This window comes from Narcine bancroftii, chromosome 4 (assembly GCF_036971445.1).
Source record: "Narcine bancroftii isolate sNarBan1 chromosome 4, sNarBan1.hap1, whole genome shotgun sequence".
Taxonomy (NCBI): Eukaryota; Metazoa; Chordata; class Chondrichthyes; order Torpediniformes; family Narcinidae; genus Narcine; species Narcine bancroftii.
In genome coordinates, this window is record NC_091472.1 from 295,099,261 (window position 1) to 295,121,787 (window position 22,527).

Consider the following 22,527-nt stretch of genomic DNA (forward strand, 5'->3'; position numbering starts at 1 on the left):
GATCCAGTATTGCACTCTCTCTAGTTGGGACTTCTGTATATTGATTTTGGAAAAATTCCTGAATACATTTGACAAAGGCTAATCCATCTGCAACCATTGTACAATATGGGAATCCCAGTGGAAAAAATCCTGAGTGCAAGTATGCAAGAAAATCCATTAGGTAAAAGAAAATCTTTAGATGCTACCATAGTAATATGTGCTAATTTTCTCGCATCACACTTATGGTATCACATTATATTAATTGTATAATTAAAATGATCATATCAAGGCTAATGAAACGAGTAGGCGTATTTCTTGTTTATACTGAATAACAGCAATAATATACTGAGGAATAACTCATTCAAAATGTACTTTTTAAGAAGATATATTTCCCATTTTATGCTGTATTAATTAATCTTAATCATAGTTTTGATTTTGTTTCAGAAGCTGCCTAAAACCCACCCCATTCTAACTCACTTACTGGTTTGAGTAGAATGATTAACCTTTGCTCTTGCCTGTTTGTTTCAAGGAATTGTTGCCCATTGACCCTACAAAGCTCATAGTTCCAGATAGAGCAAAGGTCTTGAGTATTGGGACTGGCAGTAAAGGAAGTCTAGGCCTAATTGTCTTTTCTTTGCAATCTAGAATTATTGGCAGCTGCCATTATGTCAAATGTTGTTATCACCATACTATATCAAGAAGGTTGCACTAATTGCAATGGCCTTTTCATCAAATAGGATCAGCCAGTTTATCTAAAAGACTTGTGTGCCAGTGTTTCCTATCAACCCATTAGTACAGCTTGTAGCTCGCTACATCAGCTGGGCTACAGATGAGTGATCAGGCTGTCATAATGTTATGATTTGTTCATCTTTGGAGTGTTTAGTAGATACCCTTTGCACTTCTCTTTGTACCTGAGTACTATAGCCTTGACTGCCCCTTCATTTGAAGGGGTGTTGTGGCTTTTAAAAGTTCACGAGCACACGAATGCAGGCAGGCAACTGGTCTTTGACAAGAGATCAATAATGTCCTTCCAATTGCTGGAGTCAAGCTGTTGGGTCTGTCAGGGGGATGTGTGCTGTAATTGGATCATAGATGCTGTGAGTTGTCTGAGTTTCCCCTCAGCACTGTCACAGCTGTCAGATGTCATCCCTTTGAACAGCTGTCACTGCAGGAGGGTTGTGCCTCTTTCCCTGTTCTAACTCAATGCAAATGTCCACTTAACAGATGAATATTGAAGATATTAGACAGCATTTTTCATGGCTTTATGCAAAAGGAAGAATTGTGTCAAATGTGAATTTCATGAGGATAAGTGGCAATTTATTCAGAGCTGAAACATAAAGCAGAACCTGTTATGGCAAGAAAGAAGATAGAGCAAATATCAGTTTACAAATGATTTAAATCTGCCGACTATGTTTTCTTTAAAGCATTTAAACTTCTGATATGTATACTGTAGATAATGGCACGATTTATAGTATTGCACAAATACATGGCAGCTGAGTATTTAAATGCCATTTACAATCAATTAAAACATACATTTATATTGAGAGGGGGAATAAGTCCTCATTCTGGTGAAACTTTTTGGTACACAGAGGAGAGGTTTCTGGAAAGGTCTTTGCTTCTCACTTTGTGACATGCAAAATGATTGTCTCAAAAAGCCTTAATCAGAATTATAGATTGGTTTTTCCTTCTCCAAATTAACCTGGGAATTTTAAATGACTGCATGTTTCTTTGCTTTAAATACTAATAAACTATTGTGGTGGCTGGCTGGCTGCTCGGCATGTTAGTGAGTTTCGATGCTGAATTCTGGAGCTCTTCACATTATTCACTTTAATTTGCAAATGTTCTCTCTTGTGAAATAATTGAACTTTTTGCACCAAGCCAATGTTTGTATTTTATGTACTAAAATTAGTTAATCTAAGAGATATTTTGCGATACTTTTTGATTTATCTTGCCCATTAAGTTCATTGCATTATTAACAAAGGTATTGCTTATGTGCCAGCAAAATCTTAAATGGGTACTTTTAGGGGCAGATTGCTTTGCTTTGGCAAATCGTTGGATATAATAATCAATGTTTCAATCTTGCTGTAGCTTGAAAGGTATGAAGGCAAAATTATCACCATAAAATATGACAAGTAACCATTTTAATTATTCCAGTGACTCAACCTTCAGCCTTTAAAACATATATATTTTTGCTGGAGAACAAAATTCCTTTAATGTAATAACATGTTAAACAACTTTTTCCCAACAGACGGATTAGTATTGATTAGATGGAGATTTGGGCTGAAGAGTGCTGTGTAAATGTTGTGGCATTTCCTAATGCTAACTAAATCTGAATTAAACATTTTCTTATCCACACATTGTTTCATCCAGTACAGAAATGCAGTCTCCTCAGGCTGTGTGAATGTACAAAATTAAATATTTTTTCGATTCAACCCAGCAGTAAGAGTATCTCTCATGCTTAAATAAATAAATAGAAATGACATATCAACCAGCAAATGAAGACTGAGCGCAGCATAACTGTAAAAACAACTTTTCTTTGGCTTGGCTTCACGGTCGAAGATTAATGGAGGGGTAATGTCCACGTCAGCTGCAGGCTCGTTTGTGGCTGATAAGTCCGAAGTGGGACAGGCAGACACGGTTGCAGCGGTTGCAAGGGAAAATTGGTGGGTTGGGGTTGGGTGTTGGGTTTTTCCTCCTTTGCCTTTTGTCAGTGAGGTGGGCTCTGCGGTCTGTGGCTAACCCCGTTTTGCTTGTAAACAATATGCTACAGAGAGCTAATGATAAGTAAATTATGATACCAGCCAGATCCCAGGACTACGAGCCCAATATGTTGTCATCTTTATCATCAGGAGCGAACCTGCAACTTGACCATTCTTCATTATTTTATTTATTTGAGTACTGAATATTTATTAACATGGTTGACAATATTGTTCATGGCGATATATTGGACATTTTAATTAATGGAAGCCTGCAGAAACTGAAATTTTTTTGAGGAACAGGGTAACATGGAATTCAGTGTCAGTCCCTTTCCTCTTTTCCAGGGCCTTTGACAGCTGAAATGAGTTTTCCTTCAAATAGATCGAAAAGTGGCAGATGGAGCAAGTTAAAAGTGATTAGGGAGAAATGAAGACATAGCTAATATAGGTCAGAACCAAAAGTAAGAGACTTAAATGAGACAGAGAATAGTAAAATAAAGATGGATAACAAAGGAAATGGAAAGAGAATGGTTTTGAGGTAAGGGAACTGAGTGGATGAAGAAGAAAATAATGCAACTTAAGAAGAGAATTCTTCCGTTTGATGTCCAAGATGTAAATGAATGTTGGCATGAATTTTCGTTGAAAAATTAAGATGAATGAAGAAATGAACCTTTGGAGGTAAATGCTCAATTTTTAAACATCACATAAAGAAAGAATTTAATGTTTTCAAATATGACTGCGGAAATCACTGTTGCTAACTAGCATAGGAGGAATCGTAGATCACTACAGAACAAAATAAAGGCCATTTGGCCTTTCTAGTCCATGCTGAAATATCATTCCACTAGTCCCATCAACTTGCACCCAGTCCATAACCCTCCAGACTGCTCTCATTCATGTATCTATTCAATTTATTCTTAAAACTTAAGAGTGAGCCCGCATTCACCATATCATTTGGCAGCTCGTTCCACACCCGCACCACTCTCTGAATGAAGGTTCCCCCTAAACCTTTTCCCTTTCACCCTAAAGCCATGTTTTCTCATATTTATCTAATCTAAATGGAATGAGTCTACGCACATTTATTCTGTCTATACCCCTCATAATTTTCTAAATCTCTATCAAATCTTCCCCTCATTCTTCTACGCTCCAAGGAATAAAGACCTAAGCTGTTTAATCTTTCACTATAACTCAGCTCCTGAAGACCCGGCAATATCCTATTAAATCTTCTCTGCACTCTTTCAAACTTACTGATATGTTTCCTGTAGTTTGGCGACCAGAACTGCACACATTACTCCAAATTTTGATCTCACCAATGTCTTGTACAATCTCAGCATAACATCCCAACTCCTCCACTGAGTACTTTGATTTCTGAAGGCCAAGATGCCAAAAGCTTCCTTTTCAACCCTGTCTATCTGTGACACTACTTTCAGGGAATTATGTATCTGTATTCCCAGATCCCTTTGTTCCCTCGCACTCCTTTGTGGACTCCCATTTACTGTGTATGTCCTATCTTGGTTTGTTCTTCAGAAATGCAACACCTCACATTTGTCTGCATAAAATTCCATCTGCCATTTCCTGGCCCATTTTTCCAGTTGGTCCAGATCCCTCTACAAGCTTTGAAAGTCTTCCTCACTGTCCACAGCGCCTCCAATTTTAGTGTCACCAGCAAACTTGCTGATCCAATTTACCACATTATCATCTAGACCATTGGTATAGACAACAAACAACAAATAGCCCAGCACAGATCCCAGAAGCACACCACTAGTCACAGGCCTCAAGTTTAAGAATCAATCATCCACTACCACTCTCTGTCTTCTCCCATACAACTAATTTAAAATCCAATTTGTAACCTCTCCATGGATACCTAGTGTTTGAACCATCTGAACTAACCTTCCATGTGGGACCTTGTCAAAAGCCTTACTAAAATCCATGTAGACAACATCCACAGTCTTTCCTTCATCGTTTTCTTGGTAATCTCCTCGAAAAACTCTATAAGATTAATTAAACAGAACCTACCACACATATTCAATGCTGACTATCCTTTATCAGTCCTTGATTGCCCAAATACTTGTATATCCAATCTCTCAGAACATCTTCCAATAATTCACCTACTACTGATGTCAGGCTCACTGGCCTGTAATTTCCTGGTTTACTTTTGGAGCCTTTTTTGAACAAGGGATAAACGTGAGCTACCTTCCAATCCTCCGGTACCTCACTCATGGCTAAGGACATTTTAAATATTTCTGTCAGGGCCACTTCAATTTCTACATTAGTGTCTCTCTCAAGGTTCAAGGGAATATCATGTCAGGCCTGGAGGATTTATGTATCTTATTCGCTGTAAGCACATCTACCTCTTTACTCTCTATATGCTCCATGTCACTTTGCTTGTTACACTATGCCAGCTTCCTAAGAAAGCACTGATGCAAAAAAACTGCTTAAGATCTCCCCCATCTTGTGAGGCTACACACATAGATGACCACTCTGATTTTCTAGGGGACCAATTTTATCCCTTACTATCCTTTTACTCTTAATGTACTTGTAGAAATCTTTTGGATTTACCTTCTCATTATCTCCCAAAGCAACCTCATGTCTTTTTTTAGCCTTCCTGATTTCTTTCTTGAGGTTTTCTTGCATTTTTTATATACCTCAAGTTCCTCATTTGCTCCATGTTGTCTATACCTGTTATACACTTCTTTCTTCTTCCCAACTAGATCACAAATATCCCTCAAAAACCCAAGGTTCCCTATACCTTCTAACCTTGCCTTTGATCCTGACAGGAACATACAAACTCTGTATTCTCAAAATCTCAAAATTTCTCCTTTGAAGGTCCTCCACTTACCTTGCACATCCTTGCCGGAAAACAACCTATCCCAATGCACGAATTTAGATTCTTTCTCATTTCCTCATAATTGGCCTTTCTCCAATTTAGAATCTTAACCTGAGGCCCAGACCTATCCTTTTCCATAATTAACTTTAAACTAATGGTATGATGATCACTGGACCCAAAACTTCTGTCACCTGTCTTATCTCATTCCCCAATTTAATATCCAGTATTAAGCACTCTCTAGTTAGTACCTCTATATATTGATTTAGAAAACTTTCCTGAACATATTTGTCTAACTCCAATCCATCCAGCCCTTTTACATTATAGGAGTCCCGGTCAATTTATGAAAAGTTAAAATCTTCTACTATCACAACCTAATGTTTCCTGCAACTGACTGTTATCTCTCTACAGATTTGCTTCTCCATTTCTCGCTGACTATTGGGAGGTCTATAATACAACCCCATGAGTGTGGTCATACCCTTTTCTGTTCTTCAGTTTCACCCATATAGCCTCAGTAGATGAGCCCTCTGGTCTGTCCTTCCTGAGCACAGCTGTAATACTTTCCCTGATGAACAAAGCCACTCATCACCCACCCTAGTAGCACTAGCAAACCTTCCCACAAGGATATTAGACCCTCTCCAGTGGGACATGTCCCACCTTCCCTGGAAGTGAGCCCAATGATCCAGAAACCTGAAGCCCTCCCTCCTGCACCATGTGTTCAGCCAATGTAAAGCTGCATTATCCTCCTATTTCCAACCTTACCAGCATGTGGCACAGGTAGTAATCCTACAATCTCTACCCTGGATGTCTTGCCCTTCAACCTAGTGTCTAACTCTTTGAACTCTCCTTGCAGGACCTCCTCACCTTTCCTACCCACTTCATTGGTCCCTACTTAGACCACAATATCTGGCTGCTCATCCTCCCTGGCAAGAATGCTGTGAACTCAATCTGAGATATCTCAGACCCTGGCATCAGGGAGGCAATATACCATCCGGGATACTTGATCTCTTCCACAGAACCTTTTATCTGTCCCCCTGACTATGGAATTCCCTATCACTATAGCTCACTTCTTCGCCTCCCTTCTTAGGCAGAGGACCAGACTCCATGCCAGAGACCTAATCGCCATGGCTCATGCCTGGTAGTTCATCCCCCTCAGCAGTATCCAAAATGATATACTTGTTATTCAGTGCCTGCCTGTCCTGTCTGTCCTTTTGCTCTCCTTACTGTCACCCATCTACTCTCCTCCTGCTTCCTACATGTGATAATGTCCCTGTAAATCCTATAAATCACACCCTCTACCTCCCGAATGCTTCATTCATCCAACGCCAGGGCCAATTCCTGAACTCAGTTTTTCAGGAGCTGCAGCTGGATGCACTTCTCACAAATAATGTTGTCAGGGATACAGATGGCTTCCCTGACAACCCACATCCTGTGAGAGGAGCATTCCCCTGCCCTGGCTGCCATATTCCAATTCTTAATCTAATACCAAAAATTGAACTTCCCTTTGCCGCTGCTCCCCACTGGACCTCGCCTCGCCGCGTCTGGTTTCACTTCGCTGCTCCCGTTGGGCCTCACCTCACTGAAGCCTTACCTCCAATCTGCTGAAGGCCATCCCGCAGAAGTCTCACCACCGACCCGCCAAAGATATATGAAAATCTTACAACCACCTTCAGATTTTTATGTTCAATAGGCAATAATTTAGCCAGCATGGTTGTTTATGTAGAATATCTCAGCATTTTTAGTGCGCTCAGAATGTAGACGTCTTTTTAAGGCATTCACTACTAACGCTCTTCATTATGAAGCGTGTAAAATTAACATTAATTTTCTCCATTTAAAAAGTATGTTATGGAGGTCTGAATCTGATGGAATAAGGTTTGCTAATTATGTGCTGGACAGAATGGAAAAAAAACATGAGTTTGAAAAAATTTACATTATCACCCCCAACTGTGAAGCTGATCTCGCCATTTGAACTAGTGCCAATACACACAAGGGTAGATTTTGTCTCTGTATGATCATGTAGAATGGATGACAGTCAATTGCCAGTCATTTTATATCAGCTTCTATGTAAGGTATTCTGCGGACTTGCTCTTACCCATCCTACTCGATCATAGAAAGCCAATATTTTTATTGTTTATGATACAAAGCCTAGAAGCTAAGTCTTTTTTTACTGTATTTTGATACATCAAGTATCTTACATAACTCCAGGGACAACAAAGAGCATGTCTGTGATGTAGGTAAATATATTTTACTGCACTCTCTGTGACTAAAATGCTTATCAGCCTAGCCAGTTAAAGGCTAATTACATTGCATTTGTTATTGTCGATCCTAAACAACATTTGTCACATATGGTTTAATAGGGCACGTCATGTGATTCAGAAAAGAATTTAAACTGTAGCCCTCAGAAGTAGGTAGATTAAGGGTTGGTTCAACACCAAAGAAGGCACCATATGTAAATTTATAGCACCAATTAGGAAATGGTGAGCTGTGATGTAATACACAGCTCTATTGCCCTCTATTTTCCCTCTTCCTTTAATCAAATTAAACAGAGCACTTACAACTCTGGTTTACAGGAAATATTTAAATTATATGCATTTATTCTTGCTTTTGGGCAGGGCCAAAACGTGTTTTTGTGAAGTATTATGGTACAAAAAGACAGTCGTTCTGGCTCATTTACTTTTGTGAGCAAATTATCTAAGATTAACTACAGACTAGTCAGTGCAGTTTAAAAGCCGAAAGCAATTTCGGTGGTGGATGGTAATGCTACATTTAGTTCGCAACTGATTGGGTCTAAATGGCTATATAGCAAAGTCTATGTGTATGACTACAGGGCTTGATAAAACGGCACAGGAAACCCAGTAAAAATGGCATTTTGCAATATTATTGGTATCAGTGAAACATGAACAGGATGGACATTTCATTATGTGTAAAGGCAGAATATAAATTTAGAATAGAATCCTAATTTTGCATGGCAATATTCCAAAGCACCAGCTGATAACCATATCCTAGATTCAGAATACTACTGTGACACTACATTTTTAAACTAAGTAAGATATACATTTTATAAATTCCCTAATAAGTGTTATTAAAATCTTACAAGTACCTATGATTGAGAAAATTAATTAAGTGTGAGGTAAACTCTTCTGTAAGGATCATTATTTCTAACAGTCCATTAAGCCTTCGACATGCAAAACAGTAATTATGCAGATACTGCCGAGAAGTTGGGAAGTGATCACACAATGTTTAAATTTACTGGCATTACATGGTAGCTTTATCATTCACCCTATTTACATTAGCAAAAATTAATATTGGGTAAGATGTTTTAAGAATGGAATCGATTGATTGATGCCTTTCGTTTTTAATTTATTGCTTTATTTTTGTAATTGCAAAGGGATTTAATGCCTGTCATATTTCTGTTGCTGTTCACCCAAACTATAGCTGATTTCTTTGCTTTCTCTTCAAAATCAAACTCGAACCGAGGGAAATATCAACCACTCGCTGCGTATCCTGAATATTAAAAATCAAAATGCCACTGTGCTTTGTTCATTTCAGGATTGTAGACTTTAAGTGCTTCAGTGGCTTAGAGGCAGTCCAGTGCTGGCACATACAGTAGAGAGACTGAATCACAGTTCCACTGCGGCATGTCAAACTATTATACCAAGGATCATGATGTCACACTGGTCTCAATGGTTCATGGGCTCAAGGATATGGTTAACAAATGTAAAACCAAACTTCAGCAGAGCTGCTTTACTGTGCTAAGTGATCTGTATTCCCTTTGAATTTACTTTTCCCTAACCCCGTGAAATTAACAATGGATTCTGACATTCGACCTCTGACCAGAAATATAATAAGAATTTGAAAGCATCATGCATGAGTGTGCCTGTGTAATGCAAACTGAAGAAATGACCGTGGCCCTTTTTTTTAAACATAGAAGGCCACAGAAACCTCAATTCCTTGCAGGATTCAGTTTTAAGAAAGTTTTAAGAAGGTTAGTTAATTCTGCAAAAACAGTGTTTGGCTTCTCTCGACTTCTATGAGCAATGAAGGGTATTAAATATGCATCGGCACAAAATGTTGCATTTGCCCGCCGCTATTTACTGAGCTAAGAGTTAAAATAATGTAGTGGGCGTCTTTAATGGCTTGGGAGAGGTAGCTTCTAGGGCGCTTGCTGCCAAGGGTGTGAGTGCATTGCACAGTGTCTGGGTCTCAGGGTTGAAGAGGCAGTAGGCACAAAGTGTTAGGTGAAAGTGATTTTGCAGTTATCAGGCTTGGGAGATGACAGCAGACAAGAATTAGTACAAGATGCAATGCAGCTTTTCTCTACAATGAAGTGAAGATTGGCAGCTGGAAGTGAGGCTTGCAGACAGACGTGCACACAAGACCTCTTCACCTAGGACTCATAATCACTACTCAAAGGAAGAAGCATTTAACAGTAAAAAGCATCCACAGCCATCAGAAGTGTGCTTGAAACTCCACTTAAATATCACTTTGTATGCTATTACTTGCAAACTATGGTTTAGTATTAAATCATACTTGCATAGGCTTTTGGTTAGGTGCTGATAATGCTGGTAGAGTGGGGGGTGGGGGACATTGGTGACTAAGATTTTAGGTTGATCTGCCAAAGACGTGACTGGAATGTCCTGCACCTGCTGACACTAATGCATCAGGGTGAATAATTACACAACTGCACTTTCCTTCCTCTTAGAGCTTCTAATTTTAATTGTCATTGTGGCCCTTCCATTTTAATTATGGACTTCTTTGATATATAACAGCTGATTGTACTTTGAAAATACAGTGGGATAATGGTCTCTTTATAATTAATGACCGCATGTAGATTTTGGTGCGTAAAAAGGAACTATGTGAGAACAATTGATTTAACCAGGTTTTGTGTTCTTTCGAATGAAATAAGGTTCTTGAACTTCCAAAGCTGCTTGATCTTTGATTTTCTTTAGTTTAGGCTATACATTATTTAATATAACATTACTTTCAAGATCACAGATTAATTCTTTTTTTAAGCTATCGTTCGAAACATTAAAAATGAAACAGACATTTTTTTAATCCACTGCCTGTTATTGTACGAAGATATAATGAAGCCTGACATGCTCCTGCTAATATTATTGTAGTGTGGACTGTGTGCTTACATCCTACATAGCGTGACTGCAGTTTAGTTGTAGTGAAGGAGAAATTGGATCGACAGAAGCAGTGACTACCCTGAGGTCACCAGCGACCATGCCACTCTAATGTGATGTCTAGTTGGGGTGATGGTGTGTAAATAAACAGCGAGAATTGCAAATCTTGTCATGGCCGAGCAGAACAGCTCAAGCATTTAAAGATGGTTGCCGCAAACCTGACTGGAAGGTGGGCTGCTTTATGGAGAAACCTTCACTCTCTGCCGCATTCTGTTCCTTTTCCCTGACGAATCTGGAACCACTGACCCAGCATTTATTGCTGGAGGACTAAAGAGTAAATTATTTTTTTTCTCTGCAATGAAAAATAAGAAAAACAAGCCATTTGTTTCACATTCTTATGAACTCTTCAGAGTTGAAGAGATCTAAAAGAAATAGATCTCATAATACATTGTTGCGGCAACTGCTCTTCCAGAAGAAAATCATGTAGATTTTTCATTTTGTACACTTTTTTTTGCAAATTACTGTCTAATATACAGAGGTGTGTTGGTTGTATTAGCTATAACACTGTAAGATTTCTCTGAGGTTAAGTTTGCAAAAATCAGCCTTAATTAACTTTGTTGTAATAATGATACATTTCAATGTTACATCATTAAACTCATTTTAAGATTACCTGCTAATAATAATTTCAAAATGATTAACTTACAGTAAATTATTAAATCCATTTATAATCTAATCACGTACCTGATTTTTCCTCCATCAAAATACTACTTGTAATCTGAATATAGTAGATAAATTCTCTCAATTCTTTTTGTTTATTTGAAAATTTTATTTAATTTCCACATATGCATTAAAATTTACTCATAAATTTTCTTGGTAAAAACATTAAAAATTAATACATAGTGATTTAAAGATCTACTATATTCAGATTACAAGTAGTATTTTGACGGAGGAGAAATCAGGTACGTGATTATATTATGAATGAATTTCTCTCAATATTTGCAGAACAACTCCTTTTCCTTTATTTCTGATTTTTCATTTCCAGTTTTCTGCTTAGCTTGAAGTCCTATTTTCCTTTCTGAATATCTTTACCTGGAAAGTGGAGTGATAAAATGAAATATGTTCCATGTGCAGTTTTTTCTTGCTAAAGCAAACCAAATCCCTAGAACAATTAACTCCAAATTCCATGTGGTCCTATTGCAGAACAATCAATGCTGAGTCTAGAAAAGCACAATAGTGACTGAAGAATGGCCAAGTGGCCATTGAAACAAGATCCGAATGAGTCTAACGATTTAGTGAGTGCGTTTACTTCTATCATGCAACATTATTAATACTATTTTATCTACTAGACAATGTCCACATGATGTAAAATTCTTTTTCATTTTTGTGATTCTTTCTTTGTGATTGTCCAAGGAGATTTCTCATTCTTAGTTGGGAAGTAGGACATTGAGAAGAAGGTTGTCATGGCTACCCTCATAGTCGAGGATCATGGCCTTCATTCACAGATCCACAGAGTGAAGATGCCTGTGCGTGTATTTGTTTGACGTGTCCTTGATGCTGCACTCCAAGAAGCGCACGATACTCCACAAATCAACCAACTAGTTCCAATGGCATGAAAACCGCAATGATTAGAGCTGAAGGATTCGTCGCAACCTTTGACCCACCTTCACAGCCATTGAGTTCAGTGTAACTTTGTCCGCCTGTTCCCCCGTTGAGGACTTGGTTGGATTGTTCTCGACCTTACTGCCATGGGTGACCCTACCAGGAGCATAGCTCCAGAGGCATCACTCTCGGAATCACAGGTCCACACAAGCTTCTCCACCATGGCAAAGGTGACAATCCACAGAGAAGTACGACAGCTCTGTTAGTTAGTTGCTGGTGAAAGGTTGTGCTAAATTTGTCTCGTGTCAGACCACATTTCATTAACTCTGTTTACTAATAGACATCAATCTTCTACAAATGGTTAAGCTTTGAAAGGATGCAGGGAAGAAGAACAAAACTGATCCCAAGCACAGTGACACAAAGCAAATAATCTGAGAGGCTGAGACTGAATCACTGATCTACAGGTTTTTATTCACAATGGACAGGGACTTCATCCTATGCTGTGACCCAGGCTTTCTGGGGAAGGGCCAGGGTGTTAGGAGCTTTATACAAAGTCAAAAGAGGGAGGGGCCACAGGTACAGTGGGGAACCAGGTAATCAGGAATACAGCAGTTCACCACTATGAGGTACAATAAACCATAACAAAGCTCTGAGTTACACAGGATAGAGGGATGATTGAAGTTTCTGCTCAAGAAATGTAAAACATTGGATGGCATCATGAGATACACCAAATATTATCATATACAGGTATCCCCTGCTATCTGAAAGTAGAACGTTCCTATGAAACCTCTTATAAGCCAAAATGGTGTAGAGCTAAGAAGTAAATACTAGTAATTTCGAAGATGGAAAATTTTTTTGAGCATTCCCAGACTCAAAAAATAACCTATCAAATCATATCAGATTAATCTAACGCCGTGGTTCCCAAACTTTTTAAGGAGCCACTCCCTTTGCTTCCAGGCCACATCCCTAGTGACCCCCTTCCTCATCTCTCCCCCTTCACCCACACAGACACACAGACATACACACACACACACGCACACACACACACACACACACACACACACACACACACACACACACACACACACACACACACACACACAAAATGAACATGTACCTCTTTCTTCTCTTTCTCCTCCCTTGCCCACTCACTGCCTCTCACATCCAGCCTCTCATTCCATAGTTGGGGCTGGGGCTGACTTCTTTCACCCCAGGCCTTTCCCTCTCAAGACCCCTGCTCTCGGATCCTCTCAGGCACCGACTACCCTTCCTCCTCCTCCAGTTCGCTCTTAATTTCTTAAAAGGCCGAAGCCAGTGAGGCCAGCTCTTGTGAGACCTCCTTGTCACCATTTATTTTGCTCAATACTGCCACACTGAGTCTGGCCACAGCAACTGACGGCCCTTCCCGAGACTGTAACTTTGCACTCACATTTTTCGTAAAAGTGAAAATCCTTTTCGGATTACTAATGTAGGTATTCCATAAAAGCAAAGTGGCGTAAAACAAACATTCTATCCTACCTGTAATAGAATAGAAAAGTAGAGTCCACAAATATAAAAATAAATAACTGAGAGTTACATTTGAAATGTCCTTTAACAAATACTTTTATCTAACTGTTCCTGCTCCATTGTTCAAGTTCGTTTATTGTCACACGTATCAAGCTGCAGTAACAGAGGTTGTTTTCTAGTGGGACCAGTCAACATCCCATACATAGAACAACAGTAAGACACAGAAGAATGGAAGTGTAGAGTTACAGTCAGAGATGAGATGAAACAAGCAAAGGTATAAGTTTATAATTGAGGGGTCTGATAATGACAGGAAAGAACTGTTCTTGAATCTGATGGTGTACGAGTGTGGCCAATGTGGGTCGACCCTTTTAAGATATCTGATTGTCCAAGGCAACAGGAGTTACAGATGGAGTCGATGGAGGGGAGGGATATGTGTGATGGCCTGAGCTCCATTCACAACCCCCTTTAGTTCCTTGCAGTCTTGGGTGGAAAGGTTCCTGTTCCACACTGTGATACACTCTGATAGGATGCATTCAATAGTGCACCTGCAAAAGTTGTGAAGGGCTGTTGGTGACATGCCAAATGCTTGCAAATTATTATCATCCTATGCCTTTAATCTATCCATTAGCATTTTAACTTGATGCATTCCTTCATGTTGCAAAGGATTTGTTACTGTGAGCCTGACAATCTCATCTTTTACCACAGTAACTAATCTGCTGAGATCATTCGCTGTCTCTACTCTTTGGCTGGATGCCCCATTGGCAGTGGTACACCACTAGTGAATCAGGTGTTTTTTAATGCCTGCCAATGAACTTCTTCTGTTCTGCCTGTGAATAGCAGATTGTGATTAGTTATCCCTTGCCTTTTGACCCAAGATTTTGCTTTGCTTTTGGCTGTGGTTCCTTTCTTTTGTGCCAATTTCTCATTCTTGTGGAGAGTCCCAGTTTATCTATTAATTTATAAACTTCTTGAGTGAGCAGGTTGAATAACTTATGAAAAACATGCTTTGAGGTCCCTTTCCATGCTTGTTCTGAACTCTCATCAATGTTGGAGTGTTGCCAGTGGAACAAATTGTACGGAGCACATTTAAATGAGACCAGTGCATCATTTGCGTGTAATTGACAGTCACCTTTCCCCCCCAGGATTTACGTGCAAGATTTCATTAGATGGAGTAAATTTGTTTCAACGCAATTTGCTTCAGCACTGGCTCTGAAACACAATAGAAGGTAACATACATTGCAATTTGTCTCCTTTCAGACCAAAATAGCTTGAGTTTCAGAAAGGGGCAAATTGGACCCAATTGTGCTGCACATATTTATTTTTATTTATATATACCTGTACACAGATTCTGCCGAGCATTACTGCCACGTGCAGACAGCATTTTAGAAGTGTCAGAAGTACTGGATGTTTGCAGTGAATGATACCCAGTTAATGATATTTTCATTCATAGTTTTGAAATGTCAGGCATGATTCAGTACAAATTTATTAAATGGCTTGAATTTTAAGAACTTAAAACATTTCTGTTGATATTTTACAGGTCTTGTTGCCATCTAGACTGGAACATCAAAGACAGCTTCCACCAATTCAAAGAGAAAATATCAGACAAGTTGAAGCTTAGCATTACACACTGGTGCATTTTGTGAAATATCAAGTATGTAGAGCAAACTGAAGGAAGGGGGTTAGATCTGAGATGAGATGTGCTTTTTTTTGGTCAAAACTGCCAGGGAGTCTAATCACATTAGCCAGTCATACTCCACCTAATTAGAGTTATATTTCTGCTTTTTCATAAAGCAGCTGATGTTAATATTTCGAAGGCCTGGTAACAGTGGCTTTGGGAAGCAGATTTTTACTTCTCAAATATAATTCACACCCACTAACTGAGCTATATGTTACGTATGTACCTTTGTATTTCAGCGTGTCTTCACTGTTCATCTATACTTTGTCACGTTGTCACACATACCAGTTGCAACTAAAATGAGGTACGGAATTAAAGGAAATTTAAATTGTGCGTTAAATTACAGTGTCTGTAAGATTGGTTTTAATTCAATAATTTTAAAGTGATTTTTTATATATTTCCAGCATTAGTCTCTGCAATGAGCAAGTGAAATGAAGATTATATTATGGAAATTTTGGTACTATTGCACTTTATTATGATAAAAGGAAAACATAATATATGCAGGGGCAACTGTTCTCTGCTAAACAATGATTTCCACATCAGATTGATGGAAAGGGCAAAACATTGATATCATTTTTTTTGCCATAAACCATTTATTGGATGGAGTTCTTGTTCAGAATAGGTTGACAAGATCTTTAAAAAAGTAAAAGATATGACTTTGAAAGATGGGCCTTCCAAAGGTTTGGTTAATATTGGTCTGTCACTGTTCACCAGCAAGTTTATTTAATTCAGAAATCAAAACATTTCATATTTTCCTACTGGAGAGGAAAACTGGATTCACAAATGAGATCTTTTCTTTTGGTGTCCAACTAATGATGTTACTGCATTCCATTAGCATAATGGACTTGCAGTGTAAATATCAGTTTGTAAAATTCAAAGAGTTTTGGATTGATGTCAGTAAGTTTTCAATTTCATTGATATGTTTTTTACAATTAAATGTCATTGCTCAATGAAATAATTTTGTGAGAGTTTAGGAAAAGTAAGAAAATTTGCATTTTTCTGCTTGGTACTTCGTAGTTTATGCCATGAGTCAAAAAAATCATTTGGGACAGATTACATAGTTTATGCTGGTAGATTTTCATTCAATGGTATATCACATGAAATTTAAAAGTGATAGCAGATTAACCTCACCTATGCATTTAGAGGCTAGCTGCCTGCCAAATTTACATGCATAGGGATGAAAATACTATTTGGAGAGAGATTGAGGGTTTATTTGATTCAATCACTTTCTGTAGCATCTTGACCTCCTTCTTGTGAAATAATCAGAACTATTTAGTGAGAATATTTGGGCATTAATAATGAATTGCTCTCCGTCTGACTTTTCCTTGGCTGGTAACAAATATATTTTACCAATAAGTTATGAAAATCTCCTGGTTGGTTTTTACCACTGAGTGACAAACCCCCTAGAAATTAGTATGTGCTTTTAATACTGACACAGGAAACTTGGCATTGAATCACTGTCGATGTCAGCAGGGAGGGCAAGTTGCTTTATCCTGTGTAAGGTATAGAATAAATTGTATCCCAGGTGAACAGTGCCATACTTTGGAGATATCATCATAATTTAGTTGGACGTGAAATTTACAAATGAGTTGCAGCATTCAGATTAAGTGAATTATTTTTAAGATCCCTTTTACACAAGTAGACTGCAATGATGGGAAAATTGCATAAAAAACCATAACTACTTCCCGTGTGGTCATTCACACTGGGCGCCTCTTTAGACTGCAAGTGCCTGGGTGCACATTCCCGGTGGTTGGACGTGAAGTAGAGTGGATGACCGTCAACGAATCTTTCTGGTACAATGTACACTTAAGTCTCCCTCCAGGATGTTGTTGGCGTCCTGCAGGATAAATTGCAGTGCAGGGGAATTGACTCAAAATTCCTGCACATTGCTTTTTTAGACTGCTCATGTAGCGGGAAAATTTCTTGATGGCGCTGTTACATGTCTGAAGTCCAAAAAAAACTATAATTGTTGCATCTTTTTGCTTCCTTTCATTCTCGTTCTCTGTTATCGTACGTAAGATTCCAAGTTAAGAAATCTCATTGTTATGGTAAATGGATAGCGTGCTCCCAAACACACGATCAATTTGCAAGGGAAGAGTTTTGGTGAATTGTTTACCTTCTTCCTGTGGACTCCCAGTGCTCCTCTTGAGCCAGAAATTCAAAATAATTGTGGGCCATGACAGTGCCCCCCTTAGACTGTGTGAACTAAGTAAGAAGGTTGGGACAGTTAATTTCTTCCAGCATTTCCTCAGCACATAAAAAAAAACTTGGAGGTGGTGTTCTGAATATTTTAATTTCTTTCTTTCCAGCAAATACATTGTCGACCAAGTGATGTGATGGATTAAATAGACATTAGGGTGTATTGTAGCTCGCATTCCTTCACTAGAAGAAGCTGCCCAACCATTTCTGCATGTGGTATTCATTCCAAAGGAGCAAATCCTGTCACCATTGCCACCTTGCCTTGAAATTCAGTTGTTCTCCTCAAAACATACCCCCTTTTTGGAATGAATTTTCATTTACTCCCCAGGAATTTCCTCTGTTCCAGATTAAGTGCGTTGTGTGGTGGGTTTAGTGACAAGCACGGAGAAAAGAATTCCAAGCCATTGGCCAGCTCTCCCACAATTAAAATTGCACATTGGAGCAACACACAGGCAATCAAAGCAATTATTTTAATTCGTTAACACAGTTTGAACTGAGGTACTTATGCCTTGTCTTAAACTGTTACCCCACTGTTGATTCATACACACACTTGTGCTCTGCTGCCATCTGTGGTAACTAATGGTCAAAACAATTTAGTTGCAGACATATGCTATAGTTTTCAGAACAAAGATTACATAGACTTCAAAATGTCTATATTAAAGGAAGTAAGTGCTTTTGGCCCTTAAATACATAAATATTGGACAAAGAAGCATTTGTCCACTTTTTCTCTAATTGTTCATGTTATATCTTGTCATTGTCTATTGGTTTCCAGTGAAATTATAGAACATTCAAAAATATCCAGCTAATTTAATTATGTCTTGGCCATTATTCCTTTACAGATCATTATATAGTTTTCCTTACCAATAACATGTGTCTGTTTCATAATGTATTTATCAATATAGTTTTACTGGCTCACAAGATCACTAATTCTGTTGTCAACATATATATCCAGTGACTCTTTAAATTAATTCATCAACTACTTCTGCAAAGTTTGCAGTGTTGAAATTGCTCTACACTTTTACTTGGCTTTAAAACAGTGTTGCATCTCAGCCTAATACTGTTGTAGAAATTCAATAGCAAGGTTCACAGAACAAGGATGTCGTGTTTCCCTGTGTAACACTGCACAGAATTTGACATTGCTGAACTTAGCGTGGTGTTCTCTGTTGATGTGAGGCAAGTTAATGCAGTTGTCACAATGTGCTGCAGGAGTTCTGATCTCACCTGGAACACTCTTCCAACCACACTCGACCACTCGAATGAGTGGTTTCTGCAAGGATGGGAGTGCTCCTGGGCCTGGGAGGAGAACCTTTGATGAAGAACCAAACTTGCAGGATGTCAGTGTGTGCAGAGAGGGACTCCAACGTGATGATGGTGCACTTTTGCAGCAGATTGCCAGAGGCCATTGCAAGGACATGATCGGCTGCATTTTATGGGAATTTGCAGTTCAAGAAAATGCAGCACCTGTTTTCTCACTATTCTTTTATCAAATATTTCCTTACCTTATAATTTGTGGGAACTGTTCTCAAATCCATGGGACTTTGGAAGATGTTGACCAGTGAATCCACTTTCTCCACAGTCACCTCCTTCATTCGACCCTTCCACTTCTATTAATTTACGCAGTACAAATATTTTGCAATTGCTATTTTTTTTGTTCCAGTTTCACTTCAGATCGGTACTGTTCAGTTATTTCCATAAATTTTCTGTGTCTTCATCCACAAAGACAAACAAAATGATTTGTTAATTTCTCTGCCTCTTCTATTTCCCAACATAACTTCTCTCGCCTCAGTCTGTGATGGATTGACATTAACTTTTGATGATAATTTCCTTTATACATAGCTGTTGAATGTTTTATAATTCCTTTCACAAGGCACTTCTCATATTCTGCTTTCTCTTTCCTTATTAATGCTTTGCTCCTCTCTTGCTGAATTTGGACATTTTCTCAATTCTCTGGCCTGCTACTTGCTGATGTCTTTCCTTTGACTTATTGGCGGTTTGAACTTTCTTCATAGCTCCTTTTCCTCCTATTTTGTTTTTGTCTTAAGGTGATACTTATAAATTAAGCACAAGTTCCTTAAATGGGAGCCATTACTTAATTACTTTGACTTCAAAATTTACCAAAGGCAACTTGAGCCTTGAGCTATATTCAGATTTACTTTATGAGATACAGAGCTCTGCTTTTCTAAAGTTGTGACTTTTTATATTCTGAGCTTGAACCAACAAAAGCAACCATGCCATCTGTCTTTTTCATTACTTTATTGATCTCTGCTGCCATAAATAGGGAACAATGAATGGGCCCCTTTGTCTTTATGTTCATTAATAGTCCTTAATGCCCTACCATATACAGTCTATGTCCTATCCCCATTGGTCTTCCAAAATTCACCAGCTCACACTTGTCAGGATTTAATTCCACCTGTCAGTGTTCTGCCCACCTTTCCATTTGATATGTATTTATAGCCTCACTACCCAATCCACAATTTTCATGTCTTCCACAAACTTACTAATCATACTACCAAGTTGTCAATATATACCACAAGCAAAAAAAAGTCCCAGCACAAAAAGGTCTTTACTGTACAGCACTAATCAGAGAAAAGCATAATTTCACCACTACTCGCCATCTCCTATCACAATCCCAACTGGACCCAATTAGCCAACTCAGCTTGGATCCCATGTGCCTTAACCTTCTTGATCCTTCTACTATGAATACCTCTGAAGCCTAAATGGTCAACATCTACCACCCTGTTTTCATCTAAGACTGAAAACAGCAAATAGATAGGAGTAGCTCCCCATGGTTAAACACTAAGATTGTTGCTTTTTTAGAGATATATAAATGTTAGAATAAGAAAGTAAAGTTTCAAAATTTGAAAGTCTGCTGGAGTAGCAAATTGTGAGGTTAATATAAATGACTGCAGCAGGACATATACTGCAAGGGGCTTACTGAATTTAACACATAATATACATGAAGTAATGAATTTGGTAGAAAGTATGAGGAGAGATAACATAGAGTTAATTGCACATTTCTAAAGAGTGAAGTGATCTGATGCTAATACACATAGATCTTTCATAGTGGTTGGACATTTTGAATGAACAAAACATATGGAATCAAAAAGAAAGATACTTTGGTGCCAAAGTTATGTTAAACTAGTGAGGCGAAGATTAGAGTAGTGCATCCAATTCATATCATTGCATTTTAGGAAGGAGGCAAATGTCCTTGAGAATGATCACAGGGATGAGAGAATTTGGAGAAATTAGGCTATTTTCCTTGGATCAATGAAGAATGAGGGATGATTTCCCAGAGATTACAAGATTCTCGAGGTTTAGAAAAGATGATCAAAAGAAGTTCTTTCCATTAACTAATAATTCAAGAACTAGAAGATGCATATTTTAAATTTTAGACAGGAAAAAAATCTGGGTATATGGAGAAATAACTTGGTTCAGCTGTAAGTAGGAAAGAGCTTTCAGAAATTGTGATGCTAGAGGAGACAAAAAATAATTTCAAAAGGAAAGTGGGAAGTTATTTGAGAGAAATAAACTTACACGGCTACTGGAAATCGAGCAGTGGATAGGACAGACTGGATGATTCTACAAAGAACTGGCAAGAACATGATGAGCCAAATAGCTTCTTTTTGACATTTTCACGACTCCATGACTATAATTTCTCATGAAATCAGGGAGATCCCACTATGGTGTAGATCAGGATAAACAAACCTTGGATCATCTCTTGAGATGACATGAAACACCACAATGTACCCTGCAGGTTTGCCAGTATCAACCTCAGAAGGAACAGGCTGTGTAGAATATTGGGAGCAAGGCATCAAGAAAATGTGGACTTGAGTCACAGGATCAAGGTTCCTTAACCACATGACTTTCTCTTTATATTATGGAGCCTAGGAAATGAATCATGAAGCAACTGTTTTTCATATGTAAAACAAGCACCAATGTTGTTTCTAACTAGAATGCCTTTACCTTTTGACAGGTGTGTCTCTCATGTCACTTTTGTTGAAGCTTCAGTTAATGTCCTGGATACTTCATCAAATTAATTGTTGTTTTATTGTGGCAGGAGTGCTTGATCAAACCACCCTATGTGCCTAGTGTTCAATAGCATCAAACGCAACTTTCCGAATTGCCCCATTTTCTCCTGTCACCATTGGCTTAATCCTTGTTCACATTAGATGATAGAATCATTGTACATTTTAGCTGACTCCTGCTTCCTTCCCATCATTCTGAAATCAGATAAAGATTCTGACCTTCTCATAGTGAGATAGCATTTCCCAGCATAGAGCACAACTTTTCCAATTAGAAATACGCACTATTTCCAAATCCTTAAGATGGCAATAGCTTAAAAGATTTTTGTGACTTTCAGAAAATATTAATCAAATAGATCCTGGCAGATTCACCCAAACAGGGAAAATATGTGACAAGTAGAAGTATATCTTGGTAGAAAGAAATGACTGATTACCCATTTTACCTCTCTGATTTGCTTTGATTGAGCTACATTACAAGTGCACTTAAGACCATTGTGACCTATCCCATCTGCTTAATGAAATCACAGAGAGTTTAATAAATATTTTCTAGTTGAAGCCTTGTAATTTTACAACACATTTCAGCTGGAAACAGGTGATGCATGAATTATTTCTTTTGTGAAATAAATATATACATTCACATGTAGACAGGAAAGCAGGAAGACTGAGCTCTGGGTCTCTATTGAATAACGAGTATGACTCAGGGGCAGGAGAAAAATGATGAATCCACATTTTCAGGCCAGAACATGAAATACTAATCAAGAGAAAGTTTCAGTCAATTGGTAAGTATATATATGCTTATATACATATCGTATTGAGCATTTCTGGGCCTGATTTACTTACAGTTGTTTTAATACTGCATCATTTGTCAGCCTCCTCCTCTATTACCCAGGGCAATAGATATCTT

At 38.3% G+C, this 22,527-nt stretch overlaps 1 long non-coding RNA gene across 1 annotated transcript in view; it reads left to right on the plus strand.

The window, feature by feature from the left end:
* The first annotated feature begins 22,184 nt into the window (after window positions 1–22,184).
* Window positions 22,185–22,527, plus strand: part of LOC138760166 (uncharacterized) — a 29,440-nt gene continuing 29,097 nt past the window's right edge. The window contains exon 1 of the long non-coding RNA XR_011355479.1: window positions 22,185–22,402. This is a non-coding gene — a long non-coding RNA (uncharacterized lncRNA). The remainder of the gene's footprint in view (window positions 22,403–22,527) is intronic.